The sequence below is a fragment of the Carcharodon carcharias genome, chromosome 4, assembly GCF_017639515.1.
Source record: "Carcharodon carcharias isolate sCarCar2 chromosome 4, sCarCar2.pri, whole genome shotgun sequence".
Taxonomy (NCBI): domain Eukaryota; kingdom Metazoa; phylum Chordata; class Chondrichthyes; order Lamniformes; family Lamnidae; genus Carcharodon; species Carcharodon carcharias.
In genome coordinates this window covers 65,632,880-65,648,743 of record NC_054470.1, presented here as the reverse complement: position 1 = coordinate 65,648,743, position 15,864 = coordinate 65,632,880, and the positions used below count along the sequence as shown (strand labels likewise).

The window sequence follows — 15,864 nt, the reverse complement described above, 5'->3', positions numbered from 1 at the left end:
CAGTGTAGTTCTCTTAACTGGCATTCTTGCCATCATATTTAAATCCACCATTGACACACTGTGGTTGCTGGAAAAACTAGAGCAACTGGTCAAACTTATTCAAATAGTGCTGTTGTGGCAATGTCATGGAAACACACCACCAGCTCCAGATTTCCCTACAAGTCTCTCTCCATTCTGAATTGGCATAGCCCATCATTCCTTTATGGTCGCTGGGTCAATACCCTTGAATTACCTATCCAATGCCTGTTTTAGCACGTTCATTGAGGGCTATATCAGTTAAAGGAGATGAGACCAGGGCCTGCCACCATCACCCCTGTACAACAATAGATTGGGGGCTTGGCCCAAGAACAGAATATTTTCAATAGTAAGTGTGAGAGATTGTGCTGCAAGGCAGTAGGAAGCTAAGGGATCTGGGCAACACATTTAGCTCTGTAGCAGCAAAATGACTAGTGCTATGGGATCCAGTTGAGGAAAGAAAAGGTGATGTCCCATTTCTGATCACTTCCCTAAGCAGTGCAGCAGATTTTCCTTTGTGCAAAAACCACAAGGGGTACCACTCAAGGTGCAGTCGGTGTGTGTATGCACCCAGAGTATCATGTTGGTGGATGCTCACTATCCTGGCAGCAGTCACAATGCTTTTATCCTGTGCCAGCCCTCAGTTAAAGCCATCCTCAAGCCACTGTCAACCCAGAGGAGGCTGCTTAGCTACTATGGCTATCCACTGTACATATGGCTATACACTGTTAATCGCTTCTCTCCAAAATGTACTACATATAGCCAATGCTCTTGCAATGGGCCATGCTGCAGCTAGGAACATCATGGAGCAGACCATTCACATTCTGAAGCAATGGTTCTGCTGCCTGAATTGTTTGGAGGGACCCCTCCAGTAGTTGCCAGGGCGTTGCTCCTGATTTGTGGTGGGCTATTGTCCTCCACAACCTTTGTCATCATGAGTGTATAACCCTTGCCACTGGGAATTTAGCAACCATCTCTGGAGGAGATGGCCAGCACATCTGTGGGCTGTAAATGATGTTAGTGTTTGTATAATCAGATTCCAGTTCACCTGAATAAATCCCCAGATTCCTGATGTTCAAGGTTTCCCATCCTCATGTTACAGAGCCATTGCTGCATCCCTTGATCTCAATCCTGAAATTAAAAAGAACACCACAAAACAGCCATTCCATACCAACTTTATCCAACATACTGTACAATACTCCTGCAAGTACTCTTTTGCTGTCCCTTCAGGGCTTGGTTTATGGGTGGCTTTGTCAGGCTGATGCTGCTTGCAGTGGTACCTCTGTGGCTGCAGAAGGGCTGATGCAAGGCTGCTGAGCTTGTCTGAGATGGACTTGCAGGACATCCTTGAAGACCCATCATACTGCACAAATGGCAGCAGCCTGGGACTGGCTGATGGATAACAGCAAGGACACTGGAGAAGTGGCAGCAGTCGATACATAAATGCTGTTAGACTCAGAGTAGACATCCAGTTTGTGTGCCATGGAGCCAGTGTCACTGACAGTGCCCTGGGGAAGTGTCACAATCCTGGTAATCTGCTGGAGCACAGATTTCTGCACTGAGGGATGTTATACTAAACCTGCATCAGTCCTTGGTCAGATTGCACTTAAAGGCACTGGACAGGGTCCAAAGAAGATTTACAAGCATGATATCATAAATGAGGTTATATGTCAAGGATGAGTGAATAGGCTGGATTTTTTTTTTCCCCTCTTGGTGGGGTGATTAAAAAGAAGGATGAGGGGTGACCTAACAGCTCTTAAATGATGGGTTTTGATTGAGAGGATGCAGGGAGAATGTCCCCCACTCGTAGGGAGAGGAAGCTTGGATGCCATCAATATAAATTGTTACCAAGAATCCAGTAGGGAATTCAGAAGAAACTCTTTACCCCGAGTGATGAGTATGTGGCACTTAATAGGACATGTGGAGTGGCTGAAGCAAATTGCATAGATGCATTTAAAGGGAAGCTAGACAAGCATATAAGGCAGAAGGGATTAGAGGGTTATGCTAATAGATTTGGATGAAGGAAAGATGGGAGGAGGGTCGAGGGGAGCACGAAAACCAGCATGAACTGGTTGACTCAAATAGTATATGTTTGTGAGCGGCCATGATTGGAGCAGTCTGAGCCTACAAGCCACCAAACTAGGCTCAAATGGCAATAAGCAGAGATCTCATAACCTCTGTCAGCTTCCATTGTTGCATTTTGACATAGCTTCTACTCTAGCACACGTAGAGGCATCACCCATCAGGCGCTGCATCACTATTGCGCCCATAAGCATCCTCGTGCAGTTGGCCACCACTTCCACACCAGAAAGGATTGGCTCCAAACTCTTGTGAAGCACTCTGCAAAGTTGGAGCTGGACTCCTCCCTGCTCCTTGTCAGTGACAACAGGCACGCTGGCAAGCTTGCCAGTGCACTCTAAGCGTTTCTGTATGCATGATCAACAGCCTTTCCTTGTAATGCCCCATTGAAGCCTTCATCTGACTCCCCTGGTGAGCTGGTATGCGCACAATCCTTTCCCCCAGCTAGGCAGCAGCCTATTTGGTGTGTGCAGTACCAGTATCTGAGTTGTTGGCTGCAAGTGTCAGAGCAAATGACTTTCTTTTCAGAGATTGGCTCTTCTTCCTGGACCTTCGATCTCGGGCACTGCTGGCTGGTCTGGTGGCAATTCTCGAGTATCTGAAAGCATAAATACACAAGGGGAGAGTTGGTGAGTTAAAGGGAACAGAGGAGAAAGCAAGAAATACATGGTTATACCATCTGCAGCTTCAATATCCTACCCAGTCTGCAAGGTAAGGATGGAGTGAGATTTGAGAAGGTGCCTAAACCAGGAACATACCATCATCCTGGATGGCTTCAATGACACTGCAGGCCATGGCCTCAGTCACATCCGCTCCAGTTATCCCTATCATCAACTACATTGGGGCTAGCCGGTTTGCTGCTGCTCCTGTTTATTATGGACCCGGTAAAAAGAGAGGGAAGCGTCGGTGAGTGTGTTGCAATGTGTTTGGTTGATGTGCCTGCTGGGAAAATGGAGATGTGGGTGAGGCTTGCACACATGATAATTACGAGTGAGGTGGAGCAAATGAATGTTAGTCATGAGTCCTAATTGCTGGAGATTGCAGGGTGAGTGATGGGGATGTTGGCACACACTGAGCAGTATGACGTTGGTTGTGTGTATGTGTGTGTAGGTAGGAGTTGTCATCTGAAAATGTATTTATTGACTGTGACATCATGTGAGATCATTAAAATTGTTCTGGACTGTACCCAAGTCCTCAGCGCCAGATTCCTAGTATTGACCTCCATGGCTATCAGCTCGTGCTAACTTCACTGTTTGGAGGGCCTGCTTGCCTCCTGTGGGCACATCTCCTCTCAACCTCCTGCACTAAGACCTCCAGAGAACAAGGGCATTTCCTTTCTGACCAGCTGTGCCATTACTTGGGTTTATTCCAGCTTCTAATGTGTTTCCTGGTCAGTTGGAAGAGCTGCAGCCAAAATGCACCTCTCCTTAATTAATACTAGCTTTGAACAAACTTTGGGAGCTCTTAATGTGTTTAGCACTGGGTTGTACACTGCTATCATGGGACTGAGCAGGCAGCATGAGGTTTGTGTGGTGCCTGTATAACTTTTTTCATTGGGCATAGGTAAACAGGGCTTTTGGAATTTCTGAATGTTGGATTGCATGGTCCACCTGCCAGACATCGTGTTAATTCTGTCTTGCATGATGTGCTCGTTCAGTGCAGCCACAGCACATCTCACCTGCCCCCATCTTCCAACACCCCTCACTCTCTTTCACCAGGCTGGGAGACCACAGTCAAAATCGAGATACTGCAGCACCGCAAGCGTAGTGTCATCCAAGAACGTTTGTGGGTGTAGGTCTTCCAGTCATCCATGGATTGACAGAAGATTCAAATACCCTATCTGGTGGGGTTGCTGGAAACTTTTTTTTTGATTCTGCCTGTTGAACTGCAAACATGGTCAAGTTATCCAAGTATCAGCTCCAAACTCCACAACAATGGCTCAGTAGTCACTGTGCACCAATACTCTGCCAGCTTTCTGTATCATATGATTTAACGTAGGAAAGTATTTGGCTTCATTTTGACGCCAGGCTATTGCGGCCTGTATTTAAGTTTTGGCTTTAATTTTCTTAACTCTGAGGTTTTTTTTATAACTTCCTTTATCCTTTTCTACAGCTCCCTCCCTGGGACAGGGAATACACTTACTTTTAAGACTACAAAAACTCCGGGCTAGGTCCCATGGTTGCTAGGTTCCATGGTTAGTAGCACTGGTTCAATTGTAAATCAAAAGTTTATGCATTCAGGTCCCATTCCAGAGACCTGATCGTGAAATCTAAGCTGATACTCAAGTGCAGTACTGAGGGAGCACTGCACTGTTGGACAGGCCGTCTTTCAGATGAGACGGTAAATCAAAATCCTGTCTGCCCTCCAGTGGACTTGAAATATTGCTGGAACAGATGACCCTTGATGTGACCTCCAAGGCTAAGCCCCAAGTACCTGGATGCAGTGCAGCAAAAAAATTTCAATAACATCTCAGATGGTCAAGGTCAGAAAGCATCTTCAAATACCATATCCCAGATATAGCAACTGCTCAATGCACCAGATCTTACAGCTACACCGATCTGTCATTCACGAATCATATTAACATTCATAGTTTTGCCTCACTTAAACCTTAGCCGGCACTACTGCAGCCTTGCCACAACCATATTTTATGCCTTTCTTCTTTTAGACACTTAAGGACTGCAGCCCGACCAGGCAATAATGGAAGACGACTGATTTTGAAGAAACATTCACTCGATCTCACATGCACCCACTTGCTCAGATGTAGACACTGTGTAATTTGGAGGGTGGCTTAGAGGTGGAATCTGTACTTGGTGAGCCATCTGGCATGAGTGACTAGCGGCCAGGACACGACCCAACAGTAGTGCAACTGTCAGCAGTCTGGAGGGCAAAGTCAAGTTCTGCTGCAGAGGTCTCTGACAAACACTGCAATGTGGCAGACTGCAGAAGAAGGCTAATGGGAACGCACAGTTTTCTTTTGTGGGCTCAGACTACTGTCGTCATGGTTACAGATACCAGCATTCAAAGGGGTTTTCTGGGTGTCATAACACTGTAGTAATCTGTCCTCCAACAAATTACTAGAATTGGCTAGGTGCTAGTGGCAGTGGTTGTGTGCAGCCTGCTGTGTTCCCTTGAGATGACAGCATTTGCCCTTCTGTGCTTGCTATCTCTCCTCCTCTCTCTAAGAATGGAAGTTGCCATTGTGTTTACTGGTATTGCAATCATTTGATTTTTCATGAACCGCCCACTCATAAAAGGGGTTGCCTAGGTTGCCATTCCCTTCCTCCCCCTGCTCCCAAGCTGGTGGTGATAGCTGTGCCCTCATGATGGTGAGGTTTTGCAGCATACAATGGACCACCTTGATATCTGCTCTCTCAAGTACAACAGGGGTCCTACAGAGCTGTGCGGGCAGTGGCAATGTTGTTTCAGCACACCATTTTATCTGGCAGACATGACTTTCATTGTATGCATGCTGCACACGTGTGTGTTGGTTGTGCACCGAGTCATGAGCCATGTATATGACCCTAGATGACCAGCAGCTGCCCTTTGCCATGGTGGCTTAAATGCAGATGGCACAGTGGAATTGGAGGTATTATGACAGCTCGCGGGTTACCAAACATTGACTTACATGGTTAGATCTGGAGTTAAATGCTCACTTCTGGATTGTTTTCCACAGTTGTGATCAGCTTCTTTAAAGTTCTATTTCTCTGTTCCACTCAAGAAAAAAGTCCATTTAGTACCTTTTTTAAAAAACACAATAGAAAAGCTGTCCCTGGACTATAATCTGTTTTGTTGAAGTTCTGTGGATTGGATTGAAAGTGCGCATCATTCCAAGGCCAAGGGTTCAAGTCACACTCCAGAGATTTGAGTGCACAAGCCAGGCTGACACTACTATGCAGTACTAGAGGAGTACTGCATTGTCAAAGATGGCATCTGCAACTGAGACACTAAACTGCAGCCCTGTCTGCTCTTTCAGGTGGATGGAAGAGATCCTATGGCACTATTCAAAGAAAGCGAGGGAGCCCTGTCTGCTGTCCTGAGCAAAACAAGTTGTCTGGTCATTTAGTTCAGTATTGTTTGTGGAACTTTGCTGTGCGCAAATTGATGGTTACATTTCTTGCATTACTACAGAAATACTTCATTGGTTATGAAGTTCTCTGGCTCATTGTGAATGTTGTGAAAGGCACTATATAAATGTAAGTAGTTCCCTATCAAAAGCTGTGCATATGTTTATGGAATAAGTAATCACCAAATCGTTATGAATTTCTATGCACCAGCTAAATCTTGTCACTGATTTTTTTTTTAGCAGTACATTAATATGAGAGGGCTCAACTGCATGAAGGAATAATTTAACATACTGATACACTGCGCGCCGCTTCACCTGTCTCAGGACCCCTCTGCGCGCTGCTTCACCTGTCTCAGGACCCCTCTGCGCGCTGCTTCACCTGTCTCAGGACCCCTCTGCGCGCTGCTTCACCTGTCTCAGGACCCCTCTGCGCGCTGCTTCACCTGTCTCAGGACCCCTCTGCGCGCTGCTTCACCTGTCTCAGGACCCCTCTGCGCGCTGCTTCACCTGTCTCAGGACCCCTCTGCGCGCTGCTTCACCTGTCTCAGGACCCCTCTGCGCGCTGCTTCACCTGTCTCAGGACCCCTCTGCGCGCCGCTTCACCTGTCTCAGGACCCCTCTTGTTTAGAAAGGGGCAGTGACGTTGTGTAGATTTCAGCTGACAAGCTGGTTCACATGAAGCATCAATATCTGGGTGGTTGGTCAGTTTTTTTTTGGTTGCATGGTGTTATGCAGTATAATTTGGACCTTATTCTGATTAACTTTTTTTAAGCTACTGGTTCAGGCTCTGTTTTTAATTAATTTACCCTGATGAGTACATGCTATCTGGTATTTCATTTGGAGTAATTCTGCCTGAGACTTTCAGGAATGATCATTAAGAAGTAAGAAGAAACTTGTTCCTCCCCTCATTCTTATGATATGATAAAAGGTGCTATATAATTTTAAGAACTCTGTAGCCAGTGAAGTACTTTTGAAGTGCATTCACCGATGCAGCAACCAATATTCTCACAGCAAAGGCTCACAGCAAAGAGAAAAATTCCTGATCTAGTAGATTTGGTTCAGGGGGGAATGTTTCCCAAGATACTGGGAGAACTCCCCTACTTGCCATTGATTACCCTGAGATTTTTTTTAACCCCATGTGAACAGACAGCAGCTGAAAATTAATATTTCATTCAAAATATGAGACTTCTACCAATGTAGCATTTGGACTTAAAATGCAATCTTCTAACTCAGTCCGCCATTTAATAAGATCGTGCTGACGTTTAATTCAGATATACCTTTCCACGCTATCTCCATAAAATAGTGCCATGGGAACTTTTGCATTCACCTGAGAGAACCAATGGGGCTTCTGTTTTAACATATCTGAAAAATGGCACCTCCAGCACTATATCATCATTGCATTGACTGTCATCTTTTTGTCCTTTAGGCCCTTTAGTGGGACTTGAACTAGTAACCTCCTGATTCAGAGGTGAGACTGCTACCACTGAACTATAGTTAGCACCCAACGATGTGTTTATATAGCCCCTTTCACATAGGCAGAATGACCCAAAGTACTTGGGTACCAGTTGGAGTGCTAACAACTGAACCAAGTTGACACCATGATTTCTGGATCAGTGCAACACTCTATGCACAGTGTCAAATCCAGCAAGCAACTTTTCTGAGATTGTAGCTTGTACATCTACTTCACTAAAATGATCAAATTAAATGAGGAAACTATAAGTCTGCCTGTGTGTTCTGTATGTTTTTGGGGCCTGGTCCTGTGACTCAGTTTTGGCTTATTATCTTAGCTGTTCAGTGTCCTAATTTATTAGGCATACAGAGGAGAAATTACAGGTGTTCTATTTCAGTGGAATAGAGGAATTTTTTTTTACTCTCTTTTGAATCACATGCAGAAATGTGGTCCTTCTGCCTTTTTACTGGTCAGACTTTTTGTGGCAAAGTTGGTAGTCCAATTATAGAACCATAGAAAAATTACACCACAGAAAGAGGTCATTCGGCCCATCTGAAACAAAAAAAAAGCCACCCATTCGATTCCCACCTTCCAGCATCTGGTCTGTAGCCTAACAGGTCACAGCACTTCTGGTGCTGATCCAGGTTTTTAAATGAGTTGAGGGTTTCTGCCTCCAACACCAAACCAGGCAGCGAATTCCAAATACCCACTACCTTTTGGGTGAAGAAGTTTTTCCCTCTTGTCTCCTCCTAATCCTTCTACCAGTCACCTTTAAATCCTTGCCCCCCTGGTAATTGACTCCTCTGGTAGGGGAAATGGATCTTTCCAGTCTATTCTATCTAGGTCCCTCATAATCTTGTACACTTCAATTAAGTCAGCCTTCAAACTTAGACTTATGTTCGGGGCTGTCCCTAGGTGCGGGGCCCAGAGCAAATCACATAGTGTGGGCCGCCGTAACAACTTTATACAAGTTTCCTGTGATGGCTGGGTCCATGGGCCTGTGTGTGTGAGAAGGAGCACCAGCAGCATCCAGCTACTGAACACTCGGTTACAAGCACGTACTGCGATATTGACTGTGATAACTGTGCAATACGTGAAGCTACAATTTGCTTCCAGGGCTGAACATAATTGTTGGCTCTCCTTTTGATGAGGAGAAATCTATGATCTCTCTGGTATTCCATTATAACATTTTTTACCGACACACAATAAACACCCCAATTGGAGAAAACTTTAAGGCCGGAATTTTCCAGCCCCTCATGCCAGCGGATCTTCTAGTCCCGCCAATGTGAACGGAGATTTCCATGGCTTGCCGGCCTCACCACGGGGGACGGGGGTGCGGCTAGAAAATTCCAGCCTAAATGTCGAAGTGAGGACATTCACCGTGTTCAACGTTTTAAAAATAAAATGATAAACACGTGGCAAGAAAATAATTCAACTTTTATATAAAAAAACAATGTCCATCTTCCAAGGCTAAGCAAATGTTAGTCACAAACGCGTACTGGAAGAAAAATAAAATAAATTGCCCAGGATCGAAAATAAACACAGCAAGTGATTTACCGTGCAGGTCGGACGTTATGCACCATATGCTGCCTTTAAAGGCGTTAACTAGTTTGGAATAGTTCATCTTGCCCCTCTACACTGAATGGGTCTCGGAATAAAGTCCACTCTGCCGAGGTCAGCGCTGCCATCTCCGAGGGTGACGGATGGTGCTGAGCCCGACCCACGCTTTACACCTGACACCGTGATGTCGATTCACCCCACCCGAGGGACAGCTCTGCTTATATTATTATTAGTATGAATATTAAATATCAAGTAGAGATCAGGTAATGTTAAACGAACAAGAGGCTATTAGAAAATAGCTAATCTAAGTACCATACTCTTTGCTCTTGTCAGTAAATTAGCACCTCCAATGGCATGAATCATCTCGCTAAAACACCCCTCCTTGGTTTTCTAAATGCATATGTAACTTTTTTTTCTCTTTCTCCTCTCCACTTTCTTTTGTTCCTTTCTTCCTCTTGCTCCTCTTCTGTCTCCATCTAAGATTTATTTAGCTCATGGTAGGAAGTGTTTCAATTCTGAGAGAGTTTAAACATTTCCCAAACTATCTTACTCTAAAGTAGGCAACCCCTGTCCTCTTGGAGAGCATCATAGAATTCTAGCACAGAAGGAAGTCTTCAGCCTGTCGTGCTGGTGCTTGCTGTTTGAAGGAGCTTTAAGAGTTATCTCCACTCCTCCTGCCCTTACCCATAGCTTTACAGTTGTTCTTCAGTTTCAACTATATATCCAATTCCCTATTGAAAGTTACAACTCAACCTGATTCCCCCACCCTTTCAGGCAGTGCATTCCAGATCATCGTAACATGCTGTTTTTCTTAAAAAATATTCTCAACATCTTGCCTCGTTTTTGCCGATTACTTTAAATCTGTGTCCTCTGGTTATTGAACCTCTTTTATATGACTACATGTGTTAAATAGCTAGTTGTATAGTTAAAATGTATATATTACTTCAAATTTAGTAAAGAAAAAATAAACATTATGCTTGCCTATTGGTTTATGTAGGGATTTGAACCATGTAATTTGCTAAAAAAACAAGTAAGGAAAGATGCTACTAATTCAGAACAGTGTGCTCATTTCTCCTGTGAACTCTTATTGCTGATGCCCCAAGGACACCAGACTGGAGTTGTTCAGACCTGGCTTCGGGGCAAATTCCCGCAGTGCAGGTGAAAACCTAATGTGAAGTGAGAAGCCTTCAGGGTAAATAATTGTATAAGATTTTTCAAGTAGTGAATGTGTAACAGCTGTTGCAGGTCATTGCACAACCTTTCAGGCAGATTCCTTGGGGGGGTTTTTTAAACTGCTGAAGATATCAAAATTAATGTTCCCAAAAGCTTCTCTGTCACCATTTTGTCCCTGGTCACCTTCATGAGGGGCCGGGAGGGAAGTTATGGGGTCTGAGCCACTTACAGGAGTAGATTAGCCTAAAATGTAATGTCACTCACTCCTGATATGAACACACCAGTTTCCTCTCTCCACTTTCTCTTTTGCTCCTCTGTCCTTTCTTTCTCGCTATTGCCCTGTTCTGTCTGTCCTCTTGACGTCTATCTCTCACCCTCTCTCTCCCCCCCCCCCCCACCCACTTTGTTCCCTGTGTAAAAGCAAAATACTGCGGATGCTGGAAATCTGAAATTAAAAACAGAAAATGCTGGAAGAACTCAGCAGGCCTGACAGCATCTGTGGAGAGAGAAACAGAGCTAACATTTGGAGTCTGTATGACCCCTGTTTTTATTTGCTCCCTGTGTGTCCCCTCTAAAACTTATTTTTGTGTTTTGCGTGTAGAAAAGGAATCTGAATCCGAAATGGGGTAGATCAGTGGAATGCCCATAGTACCTTTTTGCCTGCAAGTTTCACAATGGCAGTGATGGATTACTCCCAGGGATCCAATTTAATTTGGGTAAGGGGGTGGGGTGAAATCTTCCCATACTGGTTTCACATGGAACCGGATTTAAAGTTGCAAAAATCATGCTCTGGGTATCGAACAAGAGATGACTCACTTGCTCCTGTGTATAATCCGTAGCCTGGACTAGTGCCCAGGCTGGGCGAGTGGCATCTGCATATGTAACCCATGCCTGTTGGGGAAATGCCAAGGACCTCCCACGGATCTCTCTCTCTCGCTGCTTCCCGTTTTACTGTCATGTGCCGTGGCACCAGGTGACACTCCCAGCGCTCAGATTATAAAAGTGCAGAGTCTTAGTCTTTTACCAGCAGCCGTGCTGAGGATCCAAAATCTGTGTGGGAGGCTAAGGGTTAGTGCGCTGAAACTCTGGGCTGCTGAAACTTGCTGAGCTGGACCCCGCACACTGCATCAGTCACTCGAGTGAGAAGGTAAGGTAGCTCCACCAGATTATTCTCGGTATCTTCCCTGGAGGTGCGTTTACTTCCTCCAGGGCAAAACTTTCTAAAGCTATAAAGGCTCAGCAAAGCTTTTTTGTTTGAAGTGCGATCAGAAAGTTTTCTCCCTCATGTTTTTTTTAGATGTGTTTACTTCCCTGGGAACCCACCGATATTTTTCAATCGATTGTAGCTCGGTTTATTTGGAAATTCAGTGCTAACCGCGTACAGAAGTATGGTTATTGTAATATTTTAAATTCGTATGGGGGTTGGTGGGGGGGCGGTGTTTGCGGGGATTGTATGACACTTAAAAAAAACACGCCGATTTACTGCTTTGGGGATTCAAAACAGAAGTATAGAACAGCAGCACGTTTCAAGGCGGAAAGAAACACCATGCATGGTGTGGAGATTCACAGCTCAACCTGGCCCCAGTTCAGGACTGTACTGACTCGTGTTAACACCAAATGGAGGGACATCCCAAGAGAAAGTGGAGAAGACCTGGGTATGTACAGTGGACCCAGTGACTTGTCTGAGCACTGCTCCTTGTCCCTCCATTTACTTTGGGAGTTAATGCTGCAGGCGCGAAATATGATGGTTCACAATTTGTAGGCTGGTTTTGTGGAGTTCAGTGCAGGTGAGTTATTACTTTTGAACCCACACTCTTGGATATAACTATTTAAATTGATCAAATGTAAAGGAGTATGGGAGGAAGTCGCAAATTCATCAGAAGTCTTTCACCATTCTCCACTTTGTTTACCTCTAAAACTAGATTTTGGATAAATCAGAAAATAACTGGCATTCACCTTTTGGTGCAGATCAAGTGTATTGTGTTAATTTAATATGTTTTATGAATTCTTGGCTTCTGGGCGCATTAGGCATTCTGGGCCCTCTTACATAACTCTGTCAATCCATTAGCCCTCAAACCTGTAGTAAAACACACAAAGAAATAGTTTCCTATGTTACTAGCCCAGCAGTTATATGTAGTTGCTGTGTTGTTTGAGCCAGAGCTCCTGGGCATTTGTCTTGTAGCACCCACGTGTTAATCCACCCCTGGCATAGGGCACTAAGTAAATGATGAAAGTGTGACAATAATGGAATTTCAATGGCTTGGGCACTGTGGAATTAACACCCTTCTGTTTATTAGTATCAAGCCTGTGCTATCCCTTAAAAAAGGACAAGAAGTACCTGGAATCTGCAAGTGTTATTTTGTGTCTGTAATTTTTTGATGCTTTTTTTGGAATCTGGAGCAAGCCTCTGATTCATCCTGCCTTTGCTTTTATCCCCACTTTAAAAAAATCTTTTTGGTTATAATTTTTATTTGCGTTGTATTATTGTTGAAGGATATGGGAATATTTGAAAAGTTTTTAACATCAGCAAGTGTGTGCAAACCATCATTGTATTGAATGTTTGTTTTTAACTGTGGCTCAATAGTAATGCTCATGCCTTTGAACCAGGAGGTTGTGGGGGCGTTTATGCATTTCATGGGATGTTGGTGTCACCGGCAAGGCCGCCACTAATTGCCCTTGAGAAGGTGCTGGTGAGCTGCTGCCTTAAATACTGCAGTTCATGTGGTGTAGGCACACTTACTTTGGTATTAAGGGGTTCCAGGATTTTGATTCAGTGACCATGCAGGAATGGCGATATATTTCCAATTTGGGATGACGTGCCATTTGCCTGCTGCCTTTGTTGTCTGTGGGTTTGGGAGGTGCTGCAGAAGGAATTGGTGAATTGCTGCAGTGCATGCATCCTGTCATACTGCCACAACGCCATGGTGGAGGGAGTGAATATTTAAGATAGTGGATTGGATGCCAGTCAAGGGGCCTCCCCTTCCAGAGACTTGAACACATCCTCATTACTGCATTGAAGTGTCAGCATGGGAGTGCTGCACTGTCAGCGATGCATCTTTCAGATGAGCTATTAAATTGGTGCTCAGTCTTCCTTCGGGTGGATGAAAGCGATCCCGTGGCACTATATACTATAGGAGAGCAGCAGCATTCTCACAAGTTTCCTCACCAACAGTTATCCATTTCAGGCAATCACTAAAAAATAGATCATCTGATCATTATCTAATGGGTGTTTCTGGGCTCCAGTGTGCAATTGGGCTGCCGCATTTCCCTATGTTACATTAGTGACTACATTTTAAACTATTCAATTAGATGTAAAGCGCTTGGGGATGCCTGAATTCATGAAAGGTGCCATTATAAATGAACATTTGTTCTCGTTCTTTTTGTCAACTGGATTTTGTCAGCACGTGTCAAATAGCTCCTGTGTAATGAGATGAAAACACTCTTTCTTTCAGAGCTGTGACCAACTTGTGCAGGGTAATCCAGGGACCACCTTCCTCACTCTCTTTAACCCCCCCACCCCCCCCCACCCCCCCCACCCCCCACTCCCCAAACTCTTGAATAGAGCTAGATTGCTTATACAAACAGGGAATTACACTACCAAATCTATCCACATTTGTAATTCATTTCAAGAAGGTGTTGTCAAATGATCTCAACATCTCTGTGCACAGTGAGTTTGTCTTTTTGTTTTCTTTATGACAAGTGCTTCTATTTCTAGCTCTTTTTTTATGCCTCCTTGGCTCAATTTGTTTGTTTGTGTGTGTGTGTGCGTGCACGTCTCGTGCTCTCTCTCACGCTCCCTCTCACACTTAGGTTTGATGCATCGTCCTCATTTGAAGTGCTCGGACAATTGTGAATGATCATTTGAGAGCGGTAAATAATTTGTGACTTAGGGCTCTTCCCAATTTTAAAAACAATTGCAAATCCCTCTTCCTGAAATTAGTGTATTTTGAGAGTGGTCCAGTTGTACGGTGCATTTAAGACCTACTAGCAGTTTATGTTGGTTTTCTACTGTACGACTTCTAGAGCCAATTGTTGAGTCCTATTTCAGTGAAATCATTTGCAATCCCTAGTTCATTTGTTGACAGGTCTGCTGGATTATTTTGTTCCTTCTTATAGACTGCTGATCACATTTTAAGCTTTTGCTGCTTCATTTTTGGTTTTTATTGATGTCTTTTGTTAACTGGACTCATGTGAAAGGTGTCAATGAAATGGCTGTCAGCTCTATAGTTGTGCGCTATATTGTCCACAACTGTGTTTCATAAACAACAAACAACAGCAGCCTATAGTTAATGTCAGTAAAACATAAATTGCTCCAGTGGAGCACTGGTTATGAAGACAAAGTTGGACAGCGAGTCACATGGAGAGACTTTAGGAAAGATTGGTCAAATAAGTAAGTTTCAAGGAGTAGTATTTTAAAGGATGAGAAAGTAGAGAGCTTAGGGAAGGAGTTGGAGAACTTTGTGTCAAGGCAGTTAAAAGCATGATGGAACACTTAAAATCGGGAATGCTCAAGAGGCAAGAATTAGAAGAGCACTGAGACCTTGAAAGCTTGTAGGGCTGGAGGAGGTTACAGAGATAGGGAGGGGAAAGCTTATAGGGCTGGAGGAGGTTACAAAGATAGGGAGGGGAAAGTTTATAGGGCTGGAGGAGGTTACAGAGATAGGGAGGGGAAAGCTTGTAGGGCTGGAGGAGGTTACAGAGATAGGGAGGGGAAAGCTTGTAGGGCTGGAGGAGGTTACAGAGATAGGGAGGGGAAAGCTTATAGGGCTGGAGGAGGTTACAGAGATAGGGAGGGGAAAGCTTATAGGGCTGGAGGAGGTTACAGAGATAGGGAGGGGAAAGCTTGTAGGGCTGGAGGAGGTTACAGAGATAGGGAGGGGTTAGACCATGGAAAGACTTGAAATCCCAAATGAGAATTTTAAAATTGAGGCGTTGCCGCACTGGCAGCCAAATGTAGGTCAGCAAACATGGGGAGGTTGGCAGATCGGGACTTGATGTGAGTTAGCATATGGGCTCAAGTTTATGGAGCGTGTAAGATAGACCTGTGTTGTTGTGTGCCATGTTTAGACCTGTGTTGCAGTGCACAGACAGGTCCCAGTTTTGTTTCAGAAGTGCCAACTGGATAGGAATTTCTACTGTTTGCTGACGCTGACCCTTCCTTACTATTATGCTGGTGCTTAAACCTGATCATTTTCTTCAGAATTGTTGGCAAAGCAAAAAGTATATCTACAAGTTCTTCCTCTTTGCTTTTCCTTACTCTTTGCTAGCTGTTTATGGGCAAAGTCTGTTGACTTCTGCTTTGTCATTCAACAAGCAATAGCACAGCTCTGACCTATAGTGTCAACCAAATGGAGTAACCTGTTTCCATGGTAAGTGCTCCTTTGCGGGTTCTGGAACAATTCCTTGTAGTAACTGGTGCACATTGAGAAGTACCAGCGTGGAGGAAGCATGCCTTACAATCCCTTCAAGTGCTCTATCCTGTTGCACATCCAGTACCCTTTTTATTTTTATTGTCATGTCAAAT

The 15,864-nt window shown here is 44.4% G+C and overlaps 1 protein-coding gene across 5 annotated transcripts in view; it reads left to right on the top strand.

Annotated features, from left to right (window-relative positions):
• The window catches only part of slc20a2 (solute carrier family 20 member 2), a 107,757-nt gene that overhangs the window by 45,443 nt on the left and 46,450 nt on the right, over positions 1-15,864 (top strand). Inside the window, exon 1 of one of the 5 annotated variants that reach the window (XM_041186119.1) lies at positions 11,329-11,487. The exons of 1 other annotated variant lie outside the window; for it this stretch is intronic. The gene's annotated coding sequence lies outside the window, so the exon portion shown is untranslated. Of the gene's footprint in view, positions 1-11,328; positions 11,488-12,065; positions 12,128-15,864 lie in introns of those variants that run through there. 3 more of the 5 variants (XM_041186120.1, XM_041186116.1, XM_041186118.1) reach the window with 3 other exon arrangements.